This window comes from Cryptotermes secundus, unplaced genomic scaffold (genome assembly GCF_002891405.2).
Source record: "Cryptotermes secundus unplaced genomic scaffold, Csec_1.0 scaffold815, whole genome shotgun sequence".
NCBI lineage: Eukaryota > Metazoa > Arthropoda > Insecta > Blattodea > Kalotermitidae > Cryptotermes > Cryptotermes secundus.
Window position 1 is genome coordinate 167482 of NW_019733329.1, and position 19397 is coordinate 186878.

General features: G+C 44.3%; 1 long non-coding RNA gene across 1 annotated transcript in view; it reads left to right on the forward strand.

The window, feature by feature from the left end:
• LOC117282599 overlaps positions 1 to 19397 on the forward strand; it is a 129866-nt gene that overhangs the window by 56737 nt on the left and 53732 nt on the right. Inside the window, exon 3 of the long non-coding RNA XR_004513401.1 lies at positions 11480 to 11567. This is a non-coding gene — a long non-coding RNA (uncharacterized LOC117282599). The remainder of the gene's footprint in view (positions 1 to 11479; positions 11568 to 19397) is intronic.

Genomic DNA, 19397 nt, shown 5'->3' on the forward strand with positions numbered 1-19397 from the left:
TCGACCCCAGGGCCATAGTGCGGCTGGAAGGATTAGGTCAATTGAAAAAAATCCAATGACCTCATAGAGATTTGAACCCACTATGCTTGTGCCATAGTGCCTCAACCATATATCGTTTATTTGAAGAAAATGCGAGGCTATAATTAACCTCAATTACCTCAATTGACAATATTTCGTAGATCCTCGGTCTGAACCACTCAGTATGACTGCTAACAACTCAAACGCTTGCGCATTCTGCTTCACAGTTTTTTCATTTATCAGTAATCTGTCAGACGACAGGTCCACAGTCTCTCCCAAAACAGTTTCTCCACTTAATGCGATCTAGGGATTTCTCCTCCTCCAGCATCTTCTTACGTCTTCTGGTTCGCATACATGGTGTCTCTGTGTTTGGAAAGAGACTATCCAGGAAAAGTGATAATGTGGTAGTTTATCCATTTGCTTTCCACATCGCAGTACAGCAGCCGTTCAAACCACTCTGGTCACGCCTGTTGCTATACGAACTTGAACCATCTCGAGCATCATTTGCTCTGTGCTTCAAGTCGCTACTGATGACGCTGCTTCCGGCATCAGTTTTTGGTTTTTGGTGTCCCTCTTCGTCTGATGCCTACCCTTTGATCTGTCCAGCAAGGGAGGCCCTGCCAGTAGTTACGCTACCGCTGGTACCTCTCGTTGGTGCTTCCACCTTATCGTGGTGAGGGGGTTTGAGTATGCCAAGGACCCTGAGAGCTTCACAGTTATGGCCTCCCATTTTGACTCTTCTATATAATATCCTAGGTCTGTCAGTAATCGTCCAGCCTGTAGCCTAATCACTATGGCGACTGAGGTATCCATGTTCTGTGATAGGCCTGTAATTGCTTCAAAGTGGAAGATACAGTATCTCTTTGCTGTGTTGTCTTAGTTATTGACGCTGATCATTCTGAGCCCTTATTTATTTTGATGATTATAGATGACCATGAAATTTATTTCTAATTAATTCTCGGTAATTTAAATTTCAAAAGTCTTATGTTTCGATATTACTGGAAATGTATCGTGATCTATAATATCGTATTTCATCGTCTGGGACGTGCAATACGGTGTTTATGTTGAAAATTTCTAGATTCTGGCAGAAACAAGAAGTCCGGAGTTATGACATTTACGATCAGTCATAAATTTAGCTCGGGTACAGGGAACCGGACGCGCCTAAAAGGACAGGTCAGAGCTTGTTACAATTGCCTGTGAATGAGGGCCAGTATGATTGGGTTGCCTCGTTCAAGCTTCCTACGGAAGATGGGATGAAAATGTATATGTCAACACCATCTTTCGAATTCCCGGCGTGGGGGTGCAAGCCATTCCACAAAAGGAGAGACTTTCACAATATTCCGAACTGAACGGACGTGACCCTTGCACGCTCCGAGACATAGCTAGCCGATAGTGTAACGCTGTAACTTAAAGCTAAGAATACATTAATTTAACAGTGTGGTGAATTAGCAGGTGAATAAACGTCAATTGGCTCAACTCTCAGAAAAACGCTTTCTTCGGCATCGCTACCCTGAGACTCATGCAAACCGACCCAGCTAGTTTCCCGTACCTATACCGATCTTCCTTAGTTTGATCTGTGAGGACAACTTCCAGTAGCCATCATACACTGTCCTAAGGTAGAAACAGGTGTAGCAGGGATAGCACCATTCCGACTGCGCCGATACAAGCAAAGGCGGGTTGGAAAAGAGCGGTGTTAATATGTCCTGTAGCTGCTACATTTTGCTCACGTGATAAATGGCCGCCCAGTCTTACATCCTTCTGTTGTACGCAGCCGAGAGAAATTGTGGAAACGGCGGAACTGACCAGAATTTCGTTATTGGCTGATGTGTGGAAACGGGGAATTGTTTTCCCATTATACGCGATGGGTAGCGTAAACGGGATAGCCTATCCTCACGGGGCAGAGATGTGCAAGTTATCCCAAACGTGCTCCAGGGTACCAATTGAGATCATGTGTTCTTGTATTTCTGAAACTCTGTTTTTTGTGGGATATTTTATTTTCGGTGGCTAGAACTTCAGTTTTTTTCCGGAGATAGTTTTCAAATTTTACCTGATGATGGAAGCAGAGTCTATTATCGAAACGACATATTTTAAACCAGAACAATACAATGGAAAATGATCTACAGGTGCATTAGTTTAATAATGCACTGTAACCTAAATTCCCATTGTTAGGCAACGGCTCGATAATGAAGTTACCGCGAAGACACATTCGTGGTAAACAACTCGTTGGGTAACGCGTACAACAATACGCTACAAGAATGTGAGGTGTTTTCTATGTGGCCCGTGCGGAGGCTATACAACACGCGTCAGTTTGTAGCGAGTTCAGTTGAGAGGACTGGTTCAGAGTCAGCTGTCGGTAGGAGAGAGCCAGGGGAAGATATAATAATAGAAGATAATAGTGCCAACTTTTGCTGATAGAGGGTGTCACGTGGTCAGCGCAACGAATTCACATGGCCGTTAATCTCGGTTTTCTAGACCGGAAGTAATTTGCCAATTGCTTTTTAATTTCTTGGAGTGGGTGTGAGACTGAGTCGATTTGGGACGTCGGCCACTTCTTGCCTATTGTACCAGCCCCAGATGATAGGTGAGGGTGATTGTGGAGCAGTTGATAAAATGAGAATTGGTTGAGAAAACCGAAGTACTCGGAGAAAACCTGCCCCTGCACCACTTTGTCCACCACAAATCCCACATTACCTGACCTGAAATCGAACCCGGTGTTCCGCTGTGGGGAAACCCGGCGACTAACGGCACGACCTTGTTATCGTTGGTACTGCAACGTTTTATATGATTCTCTTGAAGTAATCGCCGGAAGCAATTATGCTTCAAAACTAACAGCGAACAGATGAAACTCCGAGGGGGTTCAACATCCATCTCTTTAATAAGTTATATTTAACCCGAAAAGTTTATAAGAAGTTTATATAAAAATCTTCAATATATCCCACCCTTCTCCGCTGAAATTAGGAATGCTAATTCATTTGATTTGACTTCCAAAATAACAGCAAAATATATTACAAGAAACGAGAAGCGAGAATACCAACCCCCTATCAAGCTTACACATCCCCGAACTGCCCCTAAGTTACAGCTTGTGCATTGTGCATCTCTTTAACAGATCTAAGCCCCTGTAGTCGGCAGAAACCCCTCCTTGCAGATGCTACGTTCTGCACTGAGTAATCAGGATAAGGGGTGAGTCTGAAAGCTGTTCTCTCTGAATAGAAGAATATTAATTTTACAGGAAAAGTTCTTAACATGAAGAAAACACATTCTACAAGTATTTTGTTTTTGGATATTATCCATCGTCTTGTCTGTTTTTCCTGTTTCTTTTTCAAAACACAACGTTTCGGAGACTAGAATCTGACCCCTTCCTCAGGTGAAACCTACTCAGTTGGGTCCAATAGATAAATCTATCCCCTATCTCCGGACACCTGTGCCAGTTTCAAGAAGGGGTTCATAAACCAAACACAACACAAACCAATATTCAATAACTGAATATTTTCTTAGCTCTCGCAGGCGGTTTAGTTGTGCTTGGTTTATGAACCCATTCTTGAAGCTGGCACAGGTGTCCGGAGATAGGGGATAGCTCTATCTATTGGGCCCAACTGAGTAGGTTTCACCTGAGGCCGGGGTCGGAACCCAGTCTCCGAAACGTTGTGTTTCGAAAAAGAAACATGATGTTTTTTTTAAAAAAGACAAAACGATGGATAATATCCAAAAACATAATACTTGTAGCGATATACTATCGTCACAAACTTTTAAAACAGACTTTGTTTTTCTTTTATTTATGAAATAATGATTTCGCTTGTCTGAACTAAACATAAAGAAGAATTTTAGTGCTGGGTACCACGTCTATAGGAGGCAAGAATTTCCCAACTTTTGGCTTTTACAAAATTGTGTAAGCGGCAAAATATAACGGGCTCCAGCGTAAGCAAACATTTACACGTCTGTCCGTAGAAGTATTCCCGTATGAAATAGTAATATAACCGTGAGATAACATATCTTAAATTACGAATTTTTGGGTTACCATGGCAACAAATTTTCGAGTATTCGGACGTAAGTTACATAATAGGTTATCATCGAACGAACGGCATTTTATTGAAATGTATCGTATCTATTCTGTGGGTCCTGATAATAATTCTGATGTGGATATGTGAAGCTTAATGTACTGTATACAGGAGACTGTTCATTATTGAATATTTTTGGGAGATGGCGTTAAACGTCAGCCTCAACACCTCATTTCGCAAACATATAGGTCCGGAAAGGATTATGGGAGAGAGAATTTGAAATTAAGAGCACGAGGGCTTCATCTGTATAGCAAATGAGAATTCGGGTTGAATTCTCAACATGTGTATCCTGTTTCCCCTCTCCTCTGTCTCCCACTTTGGAGCACAAGGCTGATTTCTCAGCTTCATGATCATTTCACAGACGGTAGGACTCCTTGGACAGGTGATCAGCTCGTCGCAAGGCCTCTGCCTAAACACAGGACAACACGAACACAGAACAAACGCATACACATACAGAACATCTATTCCTTGTTTGGGATTCGAACCCACGATCCCGGCTTTCGAGCGAGCGAAGACAGTGCATGCATTAGGGCCCCCATACACACAGTTTGGCCTCCAATTCGGCCTGCACAGTTGAAGACTGAAAGGCAAAACTGACGTGTGTGGTGCGGCCGGCCGGCCGGCCAATCGTTTGGACTGTTGGCCTGTGGGAAACCCATCAGTCCATCAGTTCTACCTGCAGGATCGTAGCACGTGACGTGTGTGACCCAACATTATAGGCTGGAAGACCGTGATTGTGGCATGAAGCCTGGCGCTGTATCTGGGCGTGTATGGGGAGGAAAGGGAGGGGGTAAACTGTGAAAGTTTTGTCTGTAAGGTCGACCGGAAGGCCAAACTGTGTGTGTATGGGGGACCTTAGACTGCGCGGCTACTGTGACCTGCTTCAACCGGCGTTACACTAGTTAAATATGAACGTAGGCTGGACCATAGCTCGGGCTGTAACGCTCTGGGGTTCATCCCCAGGTGAGTTCATGTAAGAATTGCGGTGGAAGAAATGTCACTGGACCAGAGTTTTCTTCCCTTTTCTGCCCTGAACACCTCGTCCTCCTTCACTTGTTCACTCTAATTATACTTGGAGAAGAGTACAAGTTATGAAGCTCCTCATTATGCAGTTTTCTCCAACCTCCTGTCACTCCATCACTCTTCGGTCCAAATATTCTCCTCAACACCCCCTTCTCAAACACCCTCAGTCTATGTTCCTCCCTTAATGTCAGAGACCAAGTTTCACATCCATACAGAACCACAGGCAAAATTATAATTTTGTGTATTCTAATTTTTATGTTTTTGGACAGCAGATAAGACGACAAAAGATATTGGACTGAAAGTAATCCTACCACCCCTCTTAAAAACTTTTCTGCTTAATATTAAACAATTAAATATTTGATTCCACTTCAGTAGACCTTCCAGCTGCACTGTGGGTTGTAGTGCAGTGCCTTCAGGAACCGACCTATCGCGTGCCCTAACACGAAGTATAGGGCGTGTTGTAGTGATCAGACAGTTTGGGTTATCTCTGAAATGCATACACGTGGCAAGTGGTTCTACTTACCGGGCCTCAATATGTCGTTCCTATAAGATACTGAATTTCATAATGCACTTTAAAAACAGATCGACTTTTGCGGGTGTCTCTGTTCAAAAGTGACACATGTCCAATTGGAATTAACGTATGATCGGCGTATACGGGAGGTGATACCGCCTAAAAACTTATTAACTAGTTAATTTTTTTTAGTCTTAGTTGGTTTTTTATTGCTAGTGGGGTGGGACTAAATCCCTTGTACTGCGGCCACTTCTGGCCTATTGTACCAGCCCCAGATGATAGGTGAGGGTGATTGTGGAGCAATTGGTGGAATGAAGATTGGCAGGGGAAACCGAAGTGCTCGGAGACAACCTGAACCAGCGCCACTTTGTCCACCACAAATCCCACTTGACCAGACCCGGGATCGAACCCGGGCCGCGGCGGTGGGAAGACAGCGACTAACCGCTTGAGCTATGGCGCGGCCGTTAGTTGGGTTAGGTGATAATGAGTACACGTCGTCCACTATTTGACCTATTGTACCACTCCTGATGATGAACGTGGAGCAGTCGGTAGAATGGGAATTGGTAGAGGAAATCGATGTACCCTTAGAACACCTGCCACATTGCCACTTTTTTTTCCTAGGCACTCCAGCCCCAGTGGGCCTAGGCCTACCTCCATGAACTTCTCCGTTCATTTCGGTTTTTCTTGATCTTACACATTCGGTAGGACTCCTTGGGCGGGTGATCAGCTCGTCTCAAGGCCTCTACCTGTACACAAACACAGAAAAACGCACACACACACTAAACATCCATGTCCTGAGTGGGATTCGAACCCACGATCCCGGCTTTCAAGCGAGCGAAGACAGTACATGCCTTAGACCGCTCGGCTACCGTGACCGGCACAATGCCATTTTGTCCACAACAAATCCCATATGACCTGACCTGGGCTCGAATACGGGGCGCCGCGGTGGGAAGCCGGCCTCTCTCCACTCACACACTACACTTTAGCCCATGATGTAACAGTATGCTTAAGGCGGCCTCCGTAGTCTAGAGGTAACGTTCCCACCTCATGACTCGTAGTACGCGGGCTCAAATACCCGGCGGAGGTCGTCGAATTTTTAAGGGCGGAAAAATTCGGGGAACAAGTCCTCAGGGAGGAACTTTAAGCCGTGGGTCCCGTGTCGTAGCTTTACGGCACGTAAAAGAACCTCATATCTCCAAAGCTGGTCACTGAGCCAAATTACGGACGTTTCCCGCCCAACAGCAGTCTCTAATACCTCTGGTAGATGGGGGAAGCATTATAGATACCTCTCAGCTAGTAGAGCCGGTCTCGCTGGCTGGGTGGGACTGATGGTAAGCACCAATACCGGTAGGATATAGAGACTGGTAGAATATCATAGAGGGAAGCACAATAGATCAAACTGGTCGCGGTGCATGGGGAAACCCACCCTCTTTAAATAACTAACTGACTAACAGTATGCTTAAATACAGTGCTAAAACTACCAAACCGACTGACTCCATGGAGCGATGCCCTTGAGAAGGCGAAACATGCTGAGCCCATTTTCTGATTACCTGGAACAGAATGTACTTTGTGTGTAATGTTCTCTATTGTTCCATGCAGAACGATATTACAGAACAAGTTTTTCTAGAGATAACACCCTAGACTTTTAATCGGAAGGTGCTTGGTTCGAATCTCAGCCGTGATACTATCTCTGTTGCGCTTTCCATAGTTCACTTTTATCACCACAGATGAATGGCGGTATAGTACATGGAGTAGCCCACGACCGCTTCCTTGCTTCAATCCCAACATCTAGAAAACGTCGTTAGAAAAGTGACGCAGTACTGTTTCGTATGGAACAGAACTTACCCCGTTTTTACTTCAATTCGTGAAGTTCTTAACACGAAAGAATGCTAAATTAGATCGCACACTGTTTTACTTCAACATGTGAAGTGCTTTACATAAGCGAATAGGAAGAGGAAACTTCAACCGTTGTCACGTGACTGTATTAAATAGCTAAACACACAGCGCGTGCCTTCCAGTCTTTATCTTTCAATTTATAGTTATTAAAACGTGTGATTTGACGTCAGAATTCTTGCGTCGGGGAGCAGTAGTGTTGGGCTAGGCTTATCTGAGTTACCCAGGTGTGTGAAGTAAGCCCCGAGCTATTTGACTTAACTTTTTTACTCCGCTGAAAATTTTCCCTCTCCGTTCCACTGCATCCCACACACTATTAGCTAATCGCAGTTTTTCCTCTCTCTTTCACTGCCTCTCTTCCACCCATCGTTCATCCCATATCTGTACATGAACCAAAAGCAACAGCAACAACACACAAATGAAATAATAAACAGAAAACAAAACTGAACAGTCGAGGAGTCGGAGTTCGAGTCCCGGTAGGGGCAAGAATTTCCTCTTGTCCATGTCATCTAGACGGGCTCTGGGGTCCACCCAACCTCCTATCCAATTGGTACCGGGGGCTCTTTCCCAGGGGTAAAGCGACCGGAGCGTGAAGCTGACTGCTCACCTGCAATTAGTACCGAGACCAAGAAGACGTGGATCTATACGTCTGTTCCCCATACGCATTCATGGCGTAGTACTTAATTAGTTAAGCAGGGGGACAGCTTTACCTAAGTTTTCAGCAAACCAGTCTTTCATAATTAGTTCTGTAATGGCGGAACGCTCTATTTTATAAATTTATATTTCTCCATATTAACATTATTTCTGAAAAGAAGTTTAATATTACTACTTCAGCGGAAGGAAATTTTTATTTTATGATATGTTTCGAGTTGTACCTGATTTATTAGTGGCAGGATAGCTTAGTCGGCACAAGGATGGGCACAGAGCTGGACGGTCGAAGAATCGGAGTTCGATCCCCGGCAGAAGCAAAAAATCTTTCTTTTCACCACAGGGTTCAGACGGGCTCTGGGGCTCACCCTGCCTCCTATCTAAAATATGCTGGAAGCAAAGCGACGAGGGAGTGAAGCTGACCACTGACCTCCATCCGGTGCCGAGTTTATTAAGAACGAGTGAAACTTCAAAAAAAATAAAAACGAACACCGTGGTATGTAGTCCACAAACGAACTATACCGACCGAGTGACCGCCGCTTGTCGGCGAAGTTAGTGCCAACTTTTGCGGATAGAGGGTGTCAAGTGGTCAGCGGAACGGATGCCCAGGTCCGTTAATTTCAGTGTTCTAGACCTGAGCCATTATCTCCTTGAAATAGCTCCTCAATTATCCTCACGTGACTGAGTAGACTCCGTTCCAGACCCATTATTTCTCAAAAAATCTGAACGAACCCGGGACCTCTGGATCTGTAGCCAGGAACTCTGACCACTAGACCACAGAGACGGTCGTGAAACATCTGAGAAAGTACGTCACAACTCTAGTAGACAAACTAACGGGAGAGAAATCATGTGTGCTCACTCCGTTAGGGCGATATTGGTTCCTATTGTGTCAATAAAATAGACTAAATTAAATTTCTAATGATGACGTAACGACTTACGTCACTATCTGATGATGGCGAATGCTCAGAAATATTTTAGACACAATAATATTCGTTGATGAGTTTTGCTGTGTAATGTCCTTCATCTGCGTGTTTATTCCTCTCACTAGCCTTCAGATATTCTCCTCAGCGCTCCATCGCCTATCGCTAGACGCTCTAAATGCCTTCTCTTACCTGTAATTTCCACCGTATCGGCCTTTTCTAAAGAATCCTTCTCCCGGTAGCTGCTGCCGCCACTGGGCTATTAGCGCAATCTCCATCCTCATTACAAGGCATGCAACTTCTTCTAGACCAGACACCTGAGCCCCTCCTACATTGTAACGTATGGGTATTGCTTTTACCCTTGACCCTTTCTTCCGTGGACAGTACTGGACCTGATATGTAACCTTAACGCAGGCTAGTCTAAGTATCATAACAATTTCCATATGGAATTTGTGACTAGAAATTAGTGTAGACATTAATGGTCTTGCAGGAGAAAGCCTGTCTTTCCTTCCTATGAAATGGTAAAGAGGAGGGCATTGTTGTGAATAATTGAAGAATATGTTGTGGCGTGCCCCCGAAAAGTCAGGCGATAAGACGTCCACTGACAGGCAACGGCTGCGATAAGGTTGTATACTTTGGTGGAAACGCAGTACCAGCAGACCGTTCCATAGGAATCGCCAAACAGCACATGCCTTTCCCCGGAAATGGAAGGAGACCCAAGGAAACGAATACTACCAGCGGATAAAACGGAACCCATAAACATGGTGCGCTCTATTCAGTCCGAGTGTACGTTATGGAAGTGTAGCTCCGACTAGAGAAGCCAGCTCGCATCCGGCAAAGGGCAGAAGACACTTCACCGAGATCAGCGGTGTAAGTAACTGTGATAGTGAAGTTGTGAATAATTGAAAGTGTGCGTGTAAAGGGATTGTCTAAGCCAATCTTAGCCAATTCCGAGACCCGCTTGAATTTACTTGTCGCGTCACATAGACAACACGCGACAATATTAAAACGCAATAGAAATATTATGTTTCTGGACATTATCCATCGTCCTCTTTTTTGTTTCTTTAGGTTTAGGCCCATATTAATTACGTAATAAGATATGAAATTTGTGAAGATTGTACAGTGACACAAATATTACGCTGTATACAGTACAGCAGTAGTAGCAATACGCCGTGTCCTCATACGAGCTGCAAAGTCCATTAATGTTGACGGTGGAATTTTGGAAAATGTATTATACTAGGACCACCTCTGTGGTCTAGTGGTGTGCGTTCCTGGCCACAGATCCAGAGGTCCGGGTTCGATTCCCAATGCTACCAGATTTTTTCTGAGAAGTAGTGAGTCTGAAATGGGGTCCACTCAGCCTCGTGATGATAATTGAGGAGCTATTTCACGGAAACAGCGGCTCCGGTCTAGAAAACCGAAATTAACGGCTGTGGGCATTCGTTGCGCTGACCACGCGGCACCCTCTATCCACAAAAGTTGGCATTAATCTTCGCCGACAAGCGGCGGTCCTCGGTTGGTATAGTTCGCTTGCAGACTAAAATCACGAAGTTTTTATTATGCTAGGTAAACTGTACCAACTTTGTCACCTGAACAATAAACACCGTCATTAGAAACAGTACGTAATGTCTCTTTCTTATCAACAGTTTTGGAACTGTACAGTGAAATAGCTGTATCTCGGAAACCGTTCGGAATAGGACACAGTTACATATATAATTTCTTGCTTAGAATGACCGATATTATGACCTCCGAGAATAGCGGCCTCTCTCTTGGGACACTCTGTATATTCTGTATAACTCGCCAGTGCATCCAATCGGTTTACATGGAAAATTTACGCTAAGCACACGGCACAATAATTGTAAATAAAACGCGTACCTGAAGATGGCTATGTCGTCCTCCACAGCAAGCTCCACCTGCTGGAAATCGTGTTGTGGTAGCAGGAATATGATTAATATTATCTATGCTGAGAATGCAGACTTCACAATTCAGGTACCAATAAGAAGAAAATAATTGAAATCTTGTAATTTGGACGTGAGATAAGTAATTTGAGTTTGAGGTCCTGAGAGCAGTGACTATGCTGGTTGTAACGCCACTTACTTCGAATTAGCATATTTCCTCCATCTTCAAGGTCGTAAAAAAAGCCAAACAAGGGAGCAGTGCGAAGCAAGCAACATGCCCACTCGCTGTGCTTGTTGTTTACTTGACATTTTCCACCCTGAATATGGAAGCAGTACGTTCATCCGAAACAGACTACTCTGCGTCACAGCACAAGATGGCTGTATTCATCTTTGCAGATTTCTTTGAAAGACCGAACTGTAACAGATCTTCTAAGATATGTTTATGTAGATAAGCGCCTCGTTTAGAAATGATTTACTTTCTCCTTAATGAAGATTGGTTTCTGTTATTTACAGGGCCATGACCGGAGCGGAAGCCATTGAGCCGCTAGCAACCACCTGCTGCTTACCTGCCTCCTGGGTGGAGGAGGCGGCGCGGCTTCAGGTAATGCGGTCTGACCATTACAATATTTTAACTTAGCAAGTAGCTCAGAAGTAGGAGCCATTACTGCAAGCTGTGGCCCTCAGCTTTCCCAGCTCTTTTAATGCCATGTTTATGGATGGATCAGGGTTTGTAATGTAGTCTGATGAGCTTGAGAAATATCCTGTCAGAATTGGTTCATGAACAGAAATTTATAGTATTTTATTTACACATTCTGTGTCTAGAACATATTTTAGATTGCATTACCATCGGATAGTAATCTCGACCATCGCCCCATCGTCAGAAAGTTACAGCACACGGCGTCAGCCCACTCACCGTGCCGGAGATATCGTTGTACACATTGGATTTTTGTTCGATACGGTTTCTTACTGCTGTTGTGACGTATCCTCACATTTGTTCTGGACAGAGTGTACTCAGTCAGTCAGTCAGTCAATCAGCCATTCGAGTGTCTGACTGGACGAACAGTAAATGTATTAACGAATTGGTTGGGCCTCTCGACCGTTTGTCCCTGTCTGTGGCCCCAGTGATGTGGCCAGCATACGTCAGGGACGAAGGAAATTCCTGGGGAAGAAGACGACGTGTACAGATGGCCTTCATATCTTCTTGTTTTCCCAGACTCTTGTCTCTCTAGCCATCTCAGCAGCTTCTAATGCAGGAGTTAGGGATGTCAGAACTATACATCCATACCGCCCTTCACCTCCATGGCTTCGTCCTTAATTAATTAAACTTAAGAGTAATTTTACTTTTTTTTTACCTAGACTCTACTTGTGTTATAATTAGAATGATCAAGTCAAGGAGGATGAGGTGGGCAGGGTATGTAACACGAATGGGAGAAGAAGAATGCGTATAGGATAATGGTGGGAAAGCCAGAAGGAAAGAGACCACCGGGAATACCAAGACCTATGTTGTTGGACAATATTAAAATGGACCTTAGAGAGGTAAGATAGGATGGTATGAATTTGATTTATCTGGCTCAGGATAGGGACCAGTGGAGGGCTCTTGTGAACACGGTAATGAACCTTCGGGTTCCATAAAATGCTGGGAAATTCTTGAGTAGCTGCAGAATTGGCGGCTCCTCCAGAAGGGCTCAGCTCCATGAGTGAGTAAGTAAGAGGCTACTTGTGGCTAAGTCAGTATAAATTCATCACTATATTGTGTCAAAAATATCTTTACGGCTTCCTATTCTTTAATATCCTGAGCGAGGAGTTTCGTGATTTTGCTCAGTCCCCGCAGACACACGCCACAAATAGCATCTCGACTGGGTGACAGCCACTTCATTAATCATCCAACCACTGGAAGCTATGTAGTCTAGCTACTGACAATGTTCACACTCTTTATGGAATGATATAAATTAAGATATTTTTTATTGCTAGTGGGGTGGGACTAAGTCCCTTGTACTGCGGCCACTTCTGGCCTATTGTACCAGCCCCAGATGATAGGTGAGGGTGACTGTGGAGCAATTGGTGGAATGAAGATCGGCAGGGGAAACCGAAGTACTCGGAGAAAACTTGCCCCAGCGCCACTTTGTCCACCACAGATCCCACTTGACCAGACCCGGGATCGAACCCGGGCCATCGCGGTGGGAAGCCAGCGACTAACCGCTTGAGCTACGGCGCGGCCTAAATTAAGATAACTTGAAGTTAATCAACGTAATGAGTTAGGTGAGATGTGCATAAAGAGTTACATGTTTCTGTGATCCCGGTTTTAGCGTGTAAATCGTTGCACCATTGACCAGCCCGTACGTGTGATCTGCTGAGTTCAGTCGAACTATGTAACACGTTTCAGCAATATATACATAGCGCTAGCAAATGTGTATGTGTGTGGGTGGGAGTCCCGGGGCTGCCGAGCAGTCATTTATAAACGTCCCGGACAGCAGACAGGCTCGTCTCATCTGTTACAACGCTACAACTTCACTCAATATCGCTCCCCCTTCAAGACATATAGTTGTAGTCCCCAAGATGGTTCCACTTCACATTTCTCTCTATGTATTGTTTCATATTTTAAAGAAATGTATTTAGAGGAAAGATATAAATAGGAAAATCAGTAGAACATAATGTAGAGGAAAGGCGTGTCTGCGCTATGGACATTTTCACAGGAAACAATTTCACAGATTACCACGATAAGCGTTAGAATGGGGTCCAGTAGGGACTAGAGATGCAACACGCTTCAACGCGTTTGTAATGACGAAACAAATGAAAGCTTGAAAAAAAAACAGTCTTCTGGGATGTGACACCTTGTATATGTGGTGTTAACCGACGTTTCGGAGGAACGTATCGCCTCCATCTTCAGGGTAGAAGGAAAAATAAGAAAATCCGCAAGCGAAGAGACCGTCAGAACCGGTAACGTCGGTTAACACCACATATACACGGTGCCAAATCCCAGAAGACTGCTTTCTTCATAGTCACCGCCGTGAAAGCCTCAAATCTTACAGAGATGCAAGGTGTTTTCTGTGGGACAGGAATTGAATNAGCTTGTCTCAGAAAATTAGCTGAAAATCGCAAAGGATGGAATCTTGAGGCAAGAAATATCTAAAATTATCTCACCGCTATCTGTGAGGCGATTATCTAGAGAACATTTGGGAGCCTCGACGTTCCATAACCCTATGGGCCTTCACGGTCTGATACAGGGATAGCTTTACCTTTTACCATGACATGGTTGAGAATGGAATGATAGGACAATATTAAAAATATCTTTCGGAAATAGGTTTTAAGGAAGTGAATAAATTGTGTTGTGTGAGGGTAATTCCGATCCGATGTGAGGCACTGTTACTAGTAATATTGAAGTTTTAAATATGTCATATATTAACAGAGAGATGACGTAGCTGCTGAGTTGCGATATTGTAACGATCGATGTTTTTGAAACAGTTAGTGAAGGCGTTTTAATTAACGTCTAACACATACCACATCCATCTTCCTCTATTGAATTCACGAATATTGCACTCATTTCGTTTTGTAAGTACTTCCTCTCCTGTATTTAATTCAATACATGACCAATCTTGCTGAGAAGCGCATCCTTCACAATGGAAAGTAGTGAAGAGACCGGATTACTTCGAGGATTGCCAACTTAATAGAAAATGTTATAATTTTTTACTTTCTCATGTACGTAATATGAGAACTTATTGTAATTATGAAGAAATCTATCTGGAAATTTTGATGGATTTGCGCGTTTTCAGCGTCCCTGAATACGAAATAAAAAAATGCCTTTAGTATGAAGTTTGTATTTATGCGATGACCGCGAGATAGGCTTATATGCCAGAGACGTTTCTAGGCGACGGCTCGGTAAACACGTTCCAGCAGCAACGAATCGACACGCAACAATAGAAGTACTTTTAGAAACAGAGTGTTTCTCCGTGGTCTGTGCTGAGAACTTATCTTGAATACAGCTGGGGCGACCCGTGTGGAGTAGGGGTCCAATACCTCCACCGTAGCCCTGCGAGTCGTAGAAATCGACGAAAAGGGAACCCAGTCCCTGGGCGTATAACTGGACCACCCTGTTCCTGGGGATACAAATACGGGGACCTGGCCCTCCAGTTTGGGGGATTCTCAAATCTGAGAGAGTAAAATGTGGTCATGAGTCCTGAGCGACTCGGACCTCAGAATGACTGCGCTGGCGAGGTCCCAGCAGCAATTGTAAACGACAGAACAATCCTATCGTCAGAGAGGATGTTACATAAAGAACTATAACTGCAGACGTTCAGTGGAAAATAAAATTACTGGTCGTGAGTCTCTTATGAGAGAACTTATGAGAATGAAACTGAAGAATCTTAAACGTTAGAAGCCGTTTTCAGGGAACGGGTGGCGAAGACCCAGCATGTTGGAAGAGACTTAGTGGGTGCTGTGGTGATTTGTGAATTGTGGAGATTAGCACTGACGGTGTAGTTGCTTGTAGTTCCGAGTCGAGTGTATAAGTGTTCAAGAGATCCATTCACCAATCCAAACCCCTTCTATAGTCACAGTAGTTTATGTATGCATGTATGTATGTATGACTCACTATCCCCTGAAAGATTATAAGAACATTATTTATGTTTGTATAAATCAGATGCATTGTTCTAGTTGGTTTGTTCCTTGGCTTACTTTTCTTCCCTGATGTTGAGAGCAATATATTCCTCCGAAACGTCGGGATTTGAAACTACACGGTATCAGAACGAATAAGATTCTACTGTTCATAGTCACTGCTGTGAGAATCTCATGTCCAACAACAGATTTGTCAAGATTGAAAACCTTGTGATATCTATCTGCTGTATACATGAAAGCTCCGTGGCTTTTAGTCCACAAGCGAACTATACTGACTGAGAAACCGCCGCTTGTCGGCGAAGTTAGTGCCAATTTTTGCGGGTAGTGGGTGTCACGTGGTCGGCGCAACGGATTCCCACGGCCGTTAATCTCGGTTTTCTAGACCGGAGCCGCTATTTCCTTGAAATAGCTCCTCAGTTATCCTCACGAGGCTGTGGACCCCGTTCCAGAACCACTACTTCACAGAAAATCTGGTAGCGCCTGGAATCGAACCCAGGACCTCTGGATCTGTAGCCAGGAACTCTGACCACTAGACCGCAGAGGCTAGACACTGACGAAACGTATTGCAGGAGAATGCCTCATCCTGCCCTTCAGAAGAAGAAGGACCGTTAAGATGGCGTCTTGTTCCTCCCATAGGTTAGTAATTGTTTACCGGCGGTGAAGTCACGATAGCTCAGTCGGTATAGCGACGGGCTAAGGGCTGAACGGTCCGCGTTCAATTGACGGCAGGGACAAAATTTTTCTGTGGGTTCCACCCAGGCTCCTATCCAATGGGTACCGGGGGTTATTTCCCCAAGGTAAAACGGCCGGGGCGTGAAGCTGAACACTCACCTCCACCTAGTACCAAGGTCAAGAATTGTGGAGCTAGACCTTCACTCCCACATACGTCTTCATGGCATGATGCTTGGTTAATTTAGGACTGGAACTATTTTACCTTGACTAAGCAACATGACATTAAATGTCAGATAACGTGCCTTCAGATATAGGCATTCTGAACTCCAGAAATTATGAAGGCTGAGAACAGCAGGTTCAAGGTTTCACGAAACGTTGGACCTAGTTACGAAAGCCAAAGCTATTCATTTCTTACCATTTAATTCTGCGTTTAAAAAATCTGTCATTAAGTAACAACAAAAACGATCTCGTATTAAGATTCATTTTAGGCCAGAAGTGGCCGAGTACAAGGGACTTGGTCCCAACGCACTAACAATAATAATAATAAAAAAAGATTCATTTGCTAATTCGTTCAATGTGGAACTGCGTGCCAGAAACCCCCCAGCATTTATACATATGAGGCTACATCGCTGGGCTTGAGGACCTAGACTGAAAAATTCTGAAACGAGTATACTAAAAAAAAATAAGAAAATCTACCTCAAATGATAGTAGAAAGTGAATGAATATTTGATTCATTCTCGGTTCCTATTTTCCAAATCCACGTTGACTGATGACCCCCGGAAATTAAAAGAGGGAACGCTGAAAGAATAGCAATTACAGTGAAATGTGCGTTCCAGTCATCTTTCTGTTGAGATAGCGGAATTCCTATCACGAATGCGAGAACAGTTAGCAATGAAAGGTATCAACTGTATTGAAATGCATGAGGTCATTCGTTTGAAATGAAGGCACTGTTCGTCATATTGGCATTTTCAGGCGCAAGGCATTACGAAGAAGTCAGTTCCTTTTGTGTAGCGATATATTTCTTAAGCAGTACAGGAATGGGGTAAAACTTAAAGGTGTCCCTCTGCTCAACTAATTAAACACTAAGCCATGAAGGCATATGGGGCAGTGCATGTATAGATCCACATTTTCTTGACCTCGGTACTAGCTGGAAGTGAGTGGTCAGCGTCACGGCCCGGAAAAAGTGTCCTCAGTACCCACTAGACAGACACTGGGTAGACCCCAGAGCCGGTCTGGACGATTTGGAGAAAAGAAAGCGCTTGAACTTACCGGAAACTCTTTCCATGGAGGTAAATCGGCCGGGGCGTGAAGTAGACTACTCCCATCTAGTGCTGAGTTCAAGAATGGTGGAGCTTTATTTCCATTTTCCCCATAAGTTTTCATGGCGTGTTGCTTAATTAATTAAGCACAGGAACAACTTTACCTTACTTTGTGACCGCCTCTGTGGTCTAGTGGTCAGAGTTCCTGTCTACAGATCCAGAGATCCCGGGTTCTATTTCCCACGCTACCAGGTTTTCTGAGAAGTAGTGGGTCTGGAACGAGGTACACTCAGCCTCGTGAGGATAATTTAGGAGCCATTTCAAGGAAATAGCGGCTCCGGTCTAGAAAACCGAAATTAACGGTCGTGGGGATTCGTTGCGCTGACGACGTGACACCCTCTATCCGTAGACGTTGGCACTACGCCGACAAGCGGCGGTCAGTCGGTCGGTGTAGTTCGCTTGCGGACCAAAACCACGGAGTTTTTTTGTTTGTAGTTTATTTAACGATGCTGTCAATAACTCAGGCTGTATAGCGTTCAGTGATTGGATGACAGATAACAGTGAATTGAAAAGGATCTGGAAGTTGGCCGTAGTGACGTAATTTAAGGCATTATCTCGGAATTCGTCTGGAGAGACTGAGGAAGACAACGTACAGCCTCAGTGCGGATGGTCGGTGTTGCGTCCGAGATTCGAGCCAAGCGCTCCCCAATACAAGTCAGGACCGCGACAACTTCACCTTGTGTGTGCTGCAAAGTTTGAGAGGCCACGATGTCTCGGCCGCTCGGGTAGAACGCTGTCCCGCCAAGACGTGCTGCGTGTTCTGTAGCGAATAACGCAAGTGCACGTGTGGGGATGGTGCGGGGGGTGGGGGTGGGGGAGACTCGATTACCGGTGATCTATAGCCCCAGCCAACAAAGTTGCGCCTCTTTGCTAAAAAGATGCTCCCCCAGCCCCCAGTCCACACAGACACGCGATATAGTTAACCAGGTGCTTCGGAAAACCAGTTTTGTTCAGGGTTTTATCGATATCTGGTCCATTACTAACCGACTGTAGGTTTGGTGTGTTCTCACAAATGTGGCCAAATTAAGATATTCAGGAACTACAATAAAAAGTTTTCTCTTTTTAGTGAGAAATTAAGAGCAAATTAAACTCGTGTATTGCGTACTGCGATTCACGTCACAGCCTTCTGTCTTCTCGTCCGCTGTCTAGAAACGTAAACATTAGAATATGCAAAACTATAATTTTGCCTTTTGTTTTGTATACGTGTGAAATTTGGTCTCTGATATTAAGGGAGGAGCATAGACTGAGGGTGTTCGAGAAGAATATTTTGACCGAAGAGGGATGGAATGTTAGGAGAGTGGAGAAAACTGCATATTAAGGAACTTCATTAATTGTACTCTTCTCCAAATAAAATTAAAATTACATAGTCAAGGAGAATGAGGTGGACACGGCATGCAGCACTCATGTGGAGAAGAGGAATACATACGGGATTTTGGTGGGAAATCCAGAAGGAAAAAAACACTAGGAAGGACTAAACGTAGATGAGAGGGAAATATTAGAATGGATCTTAGAGAAAGAGGTTGGTGTGTTCCGGACTGGATTGATCTGGCTGACGATAGGGACCAATGGAGGGCTTTCATGAACACAGTAATAAGTCTTCAGGTTGCACAAAATATTTGGAATTCTTGAGTAAATGAGCAACTGGTGGCTTCTCAAGATGAACTCAGCTCCGTGGAATTATAGTTGGTTAGTTAATTAAATGTTCTCAAGGCGGCAACCGTAAGTGGACTATATAACGAAGTGGTCGTGACCTAATCGGAGCGCCACCAGAGCGTCGTATGGAGTGACTGAGGGAAACCAAGAATATCTTTATTCAGGATAACTTGTGG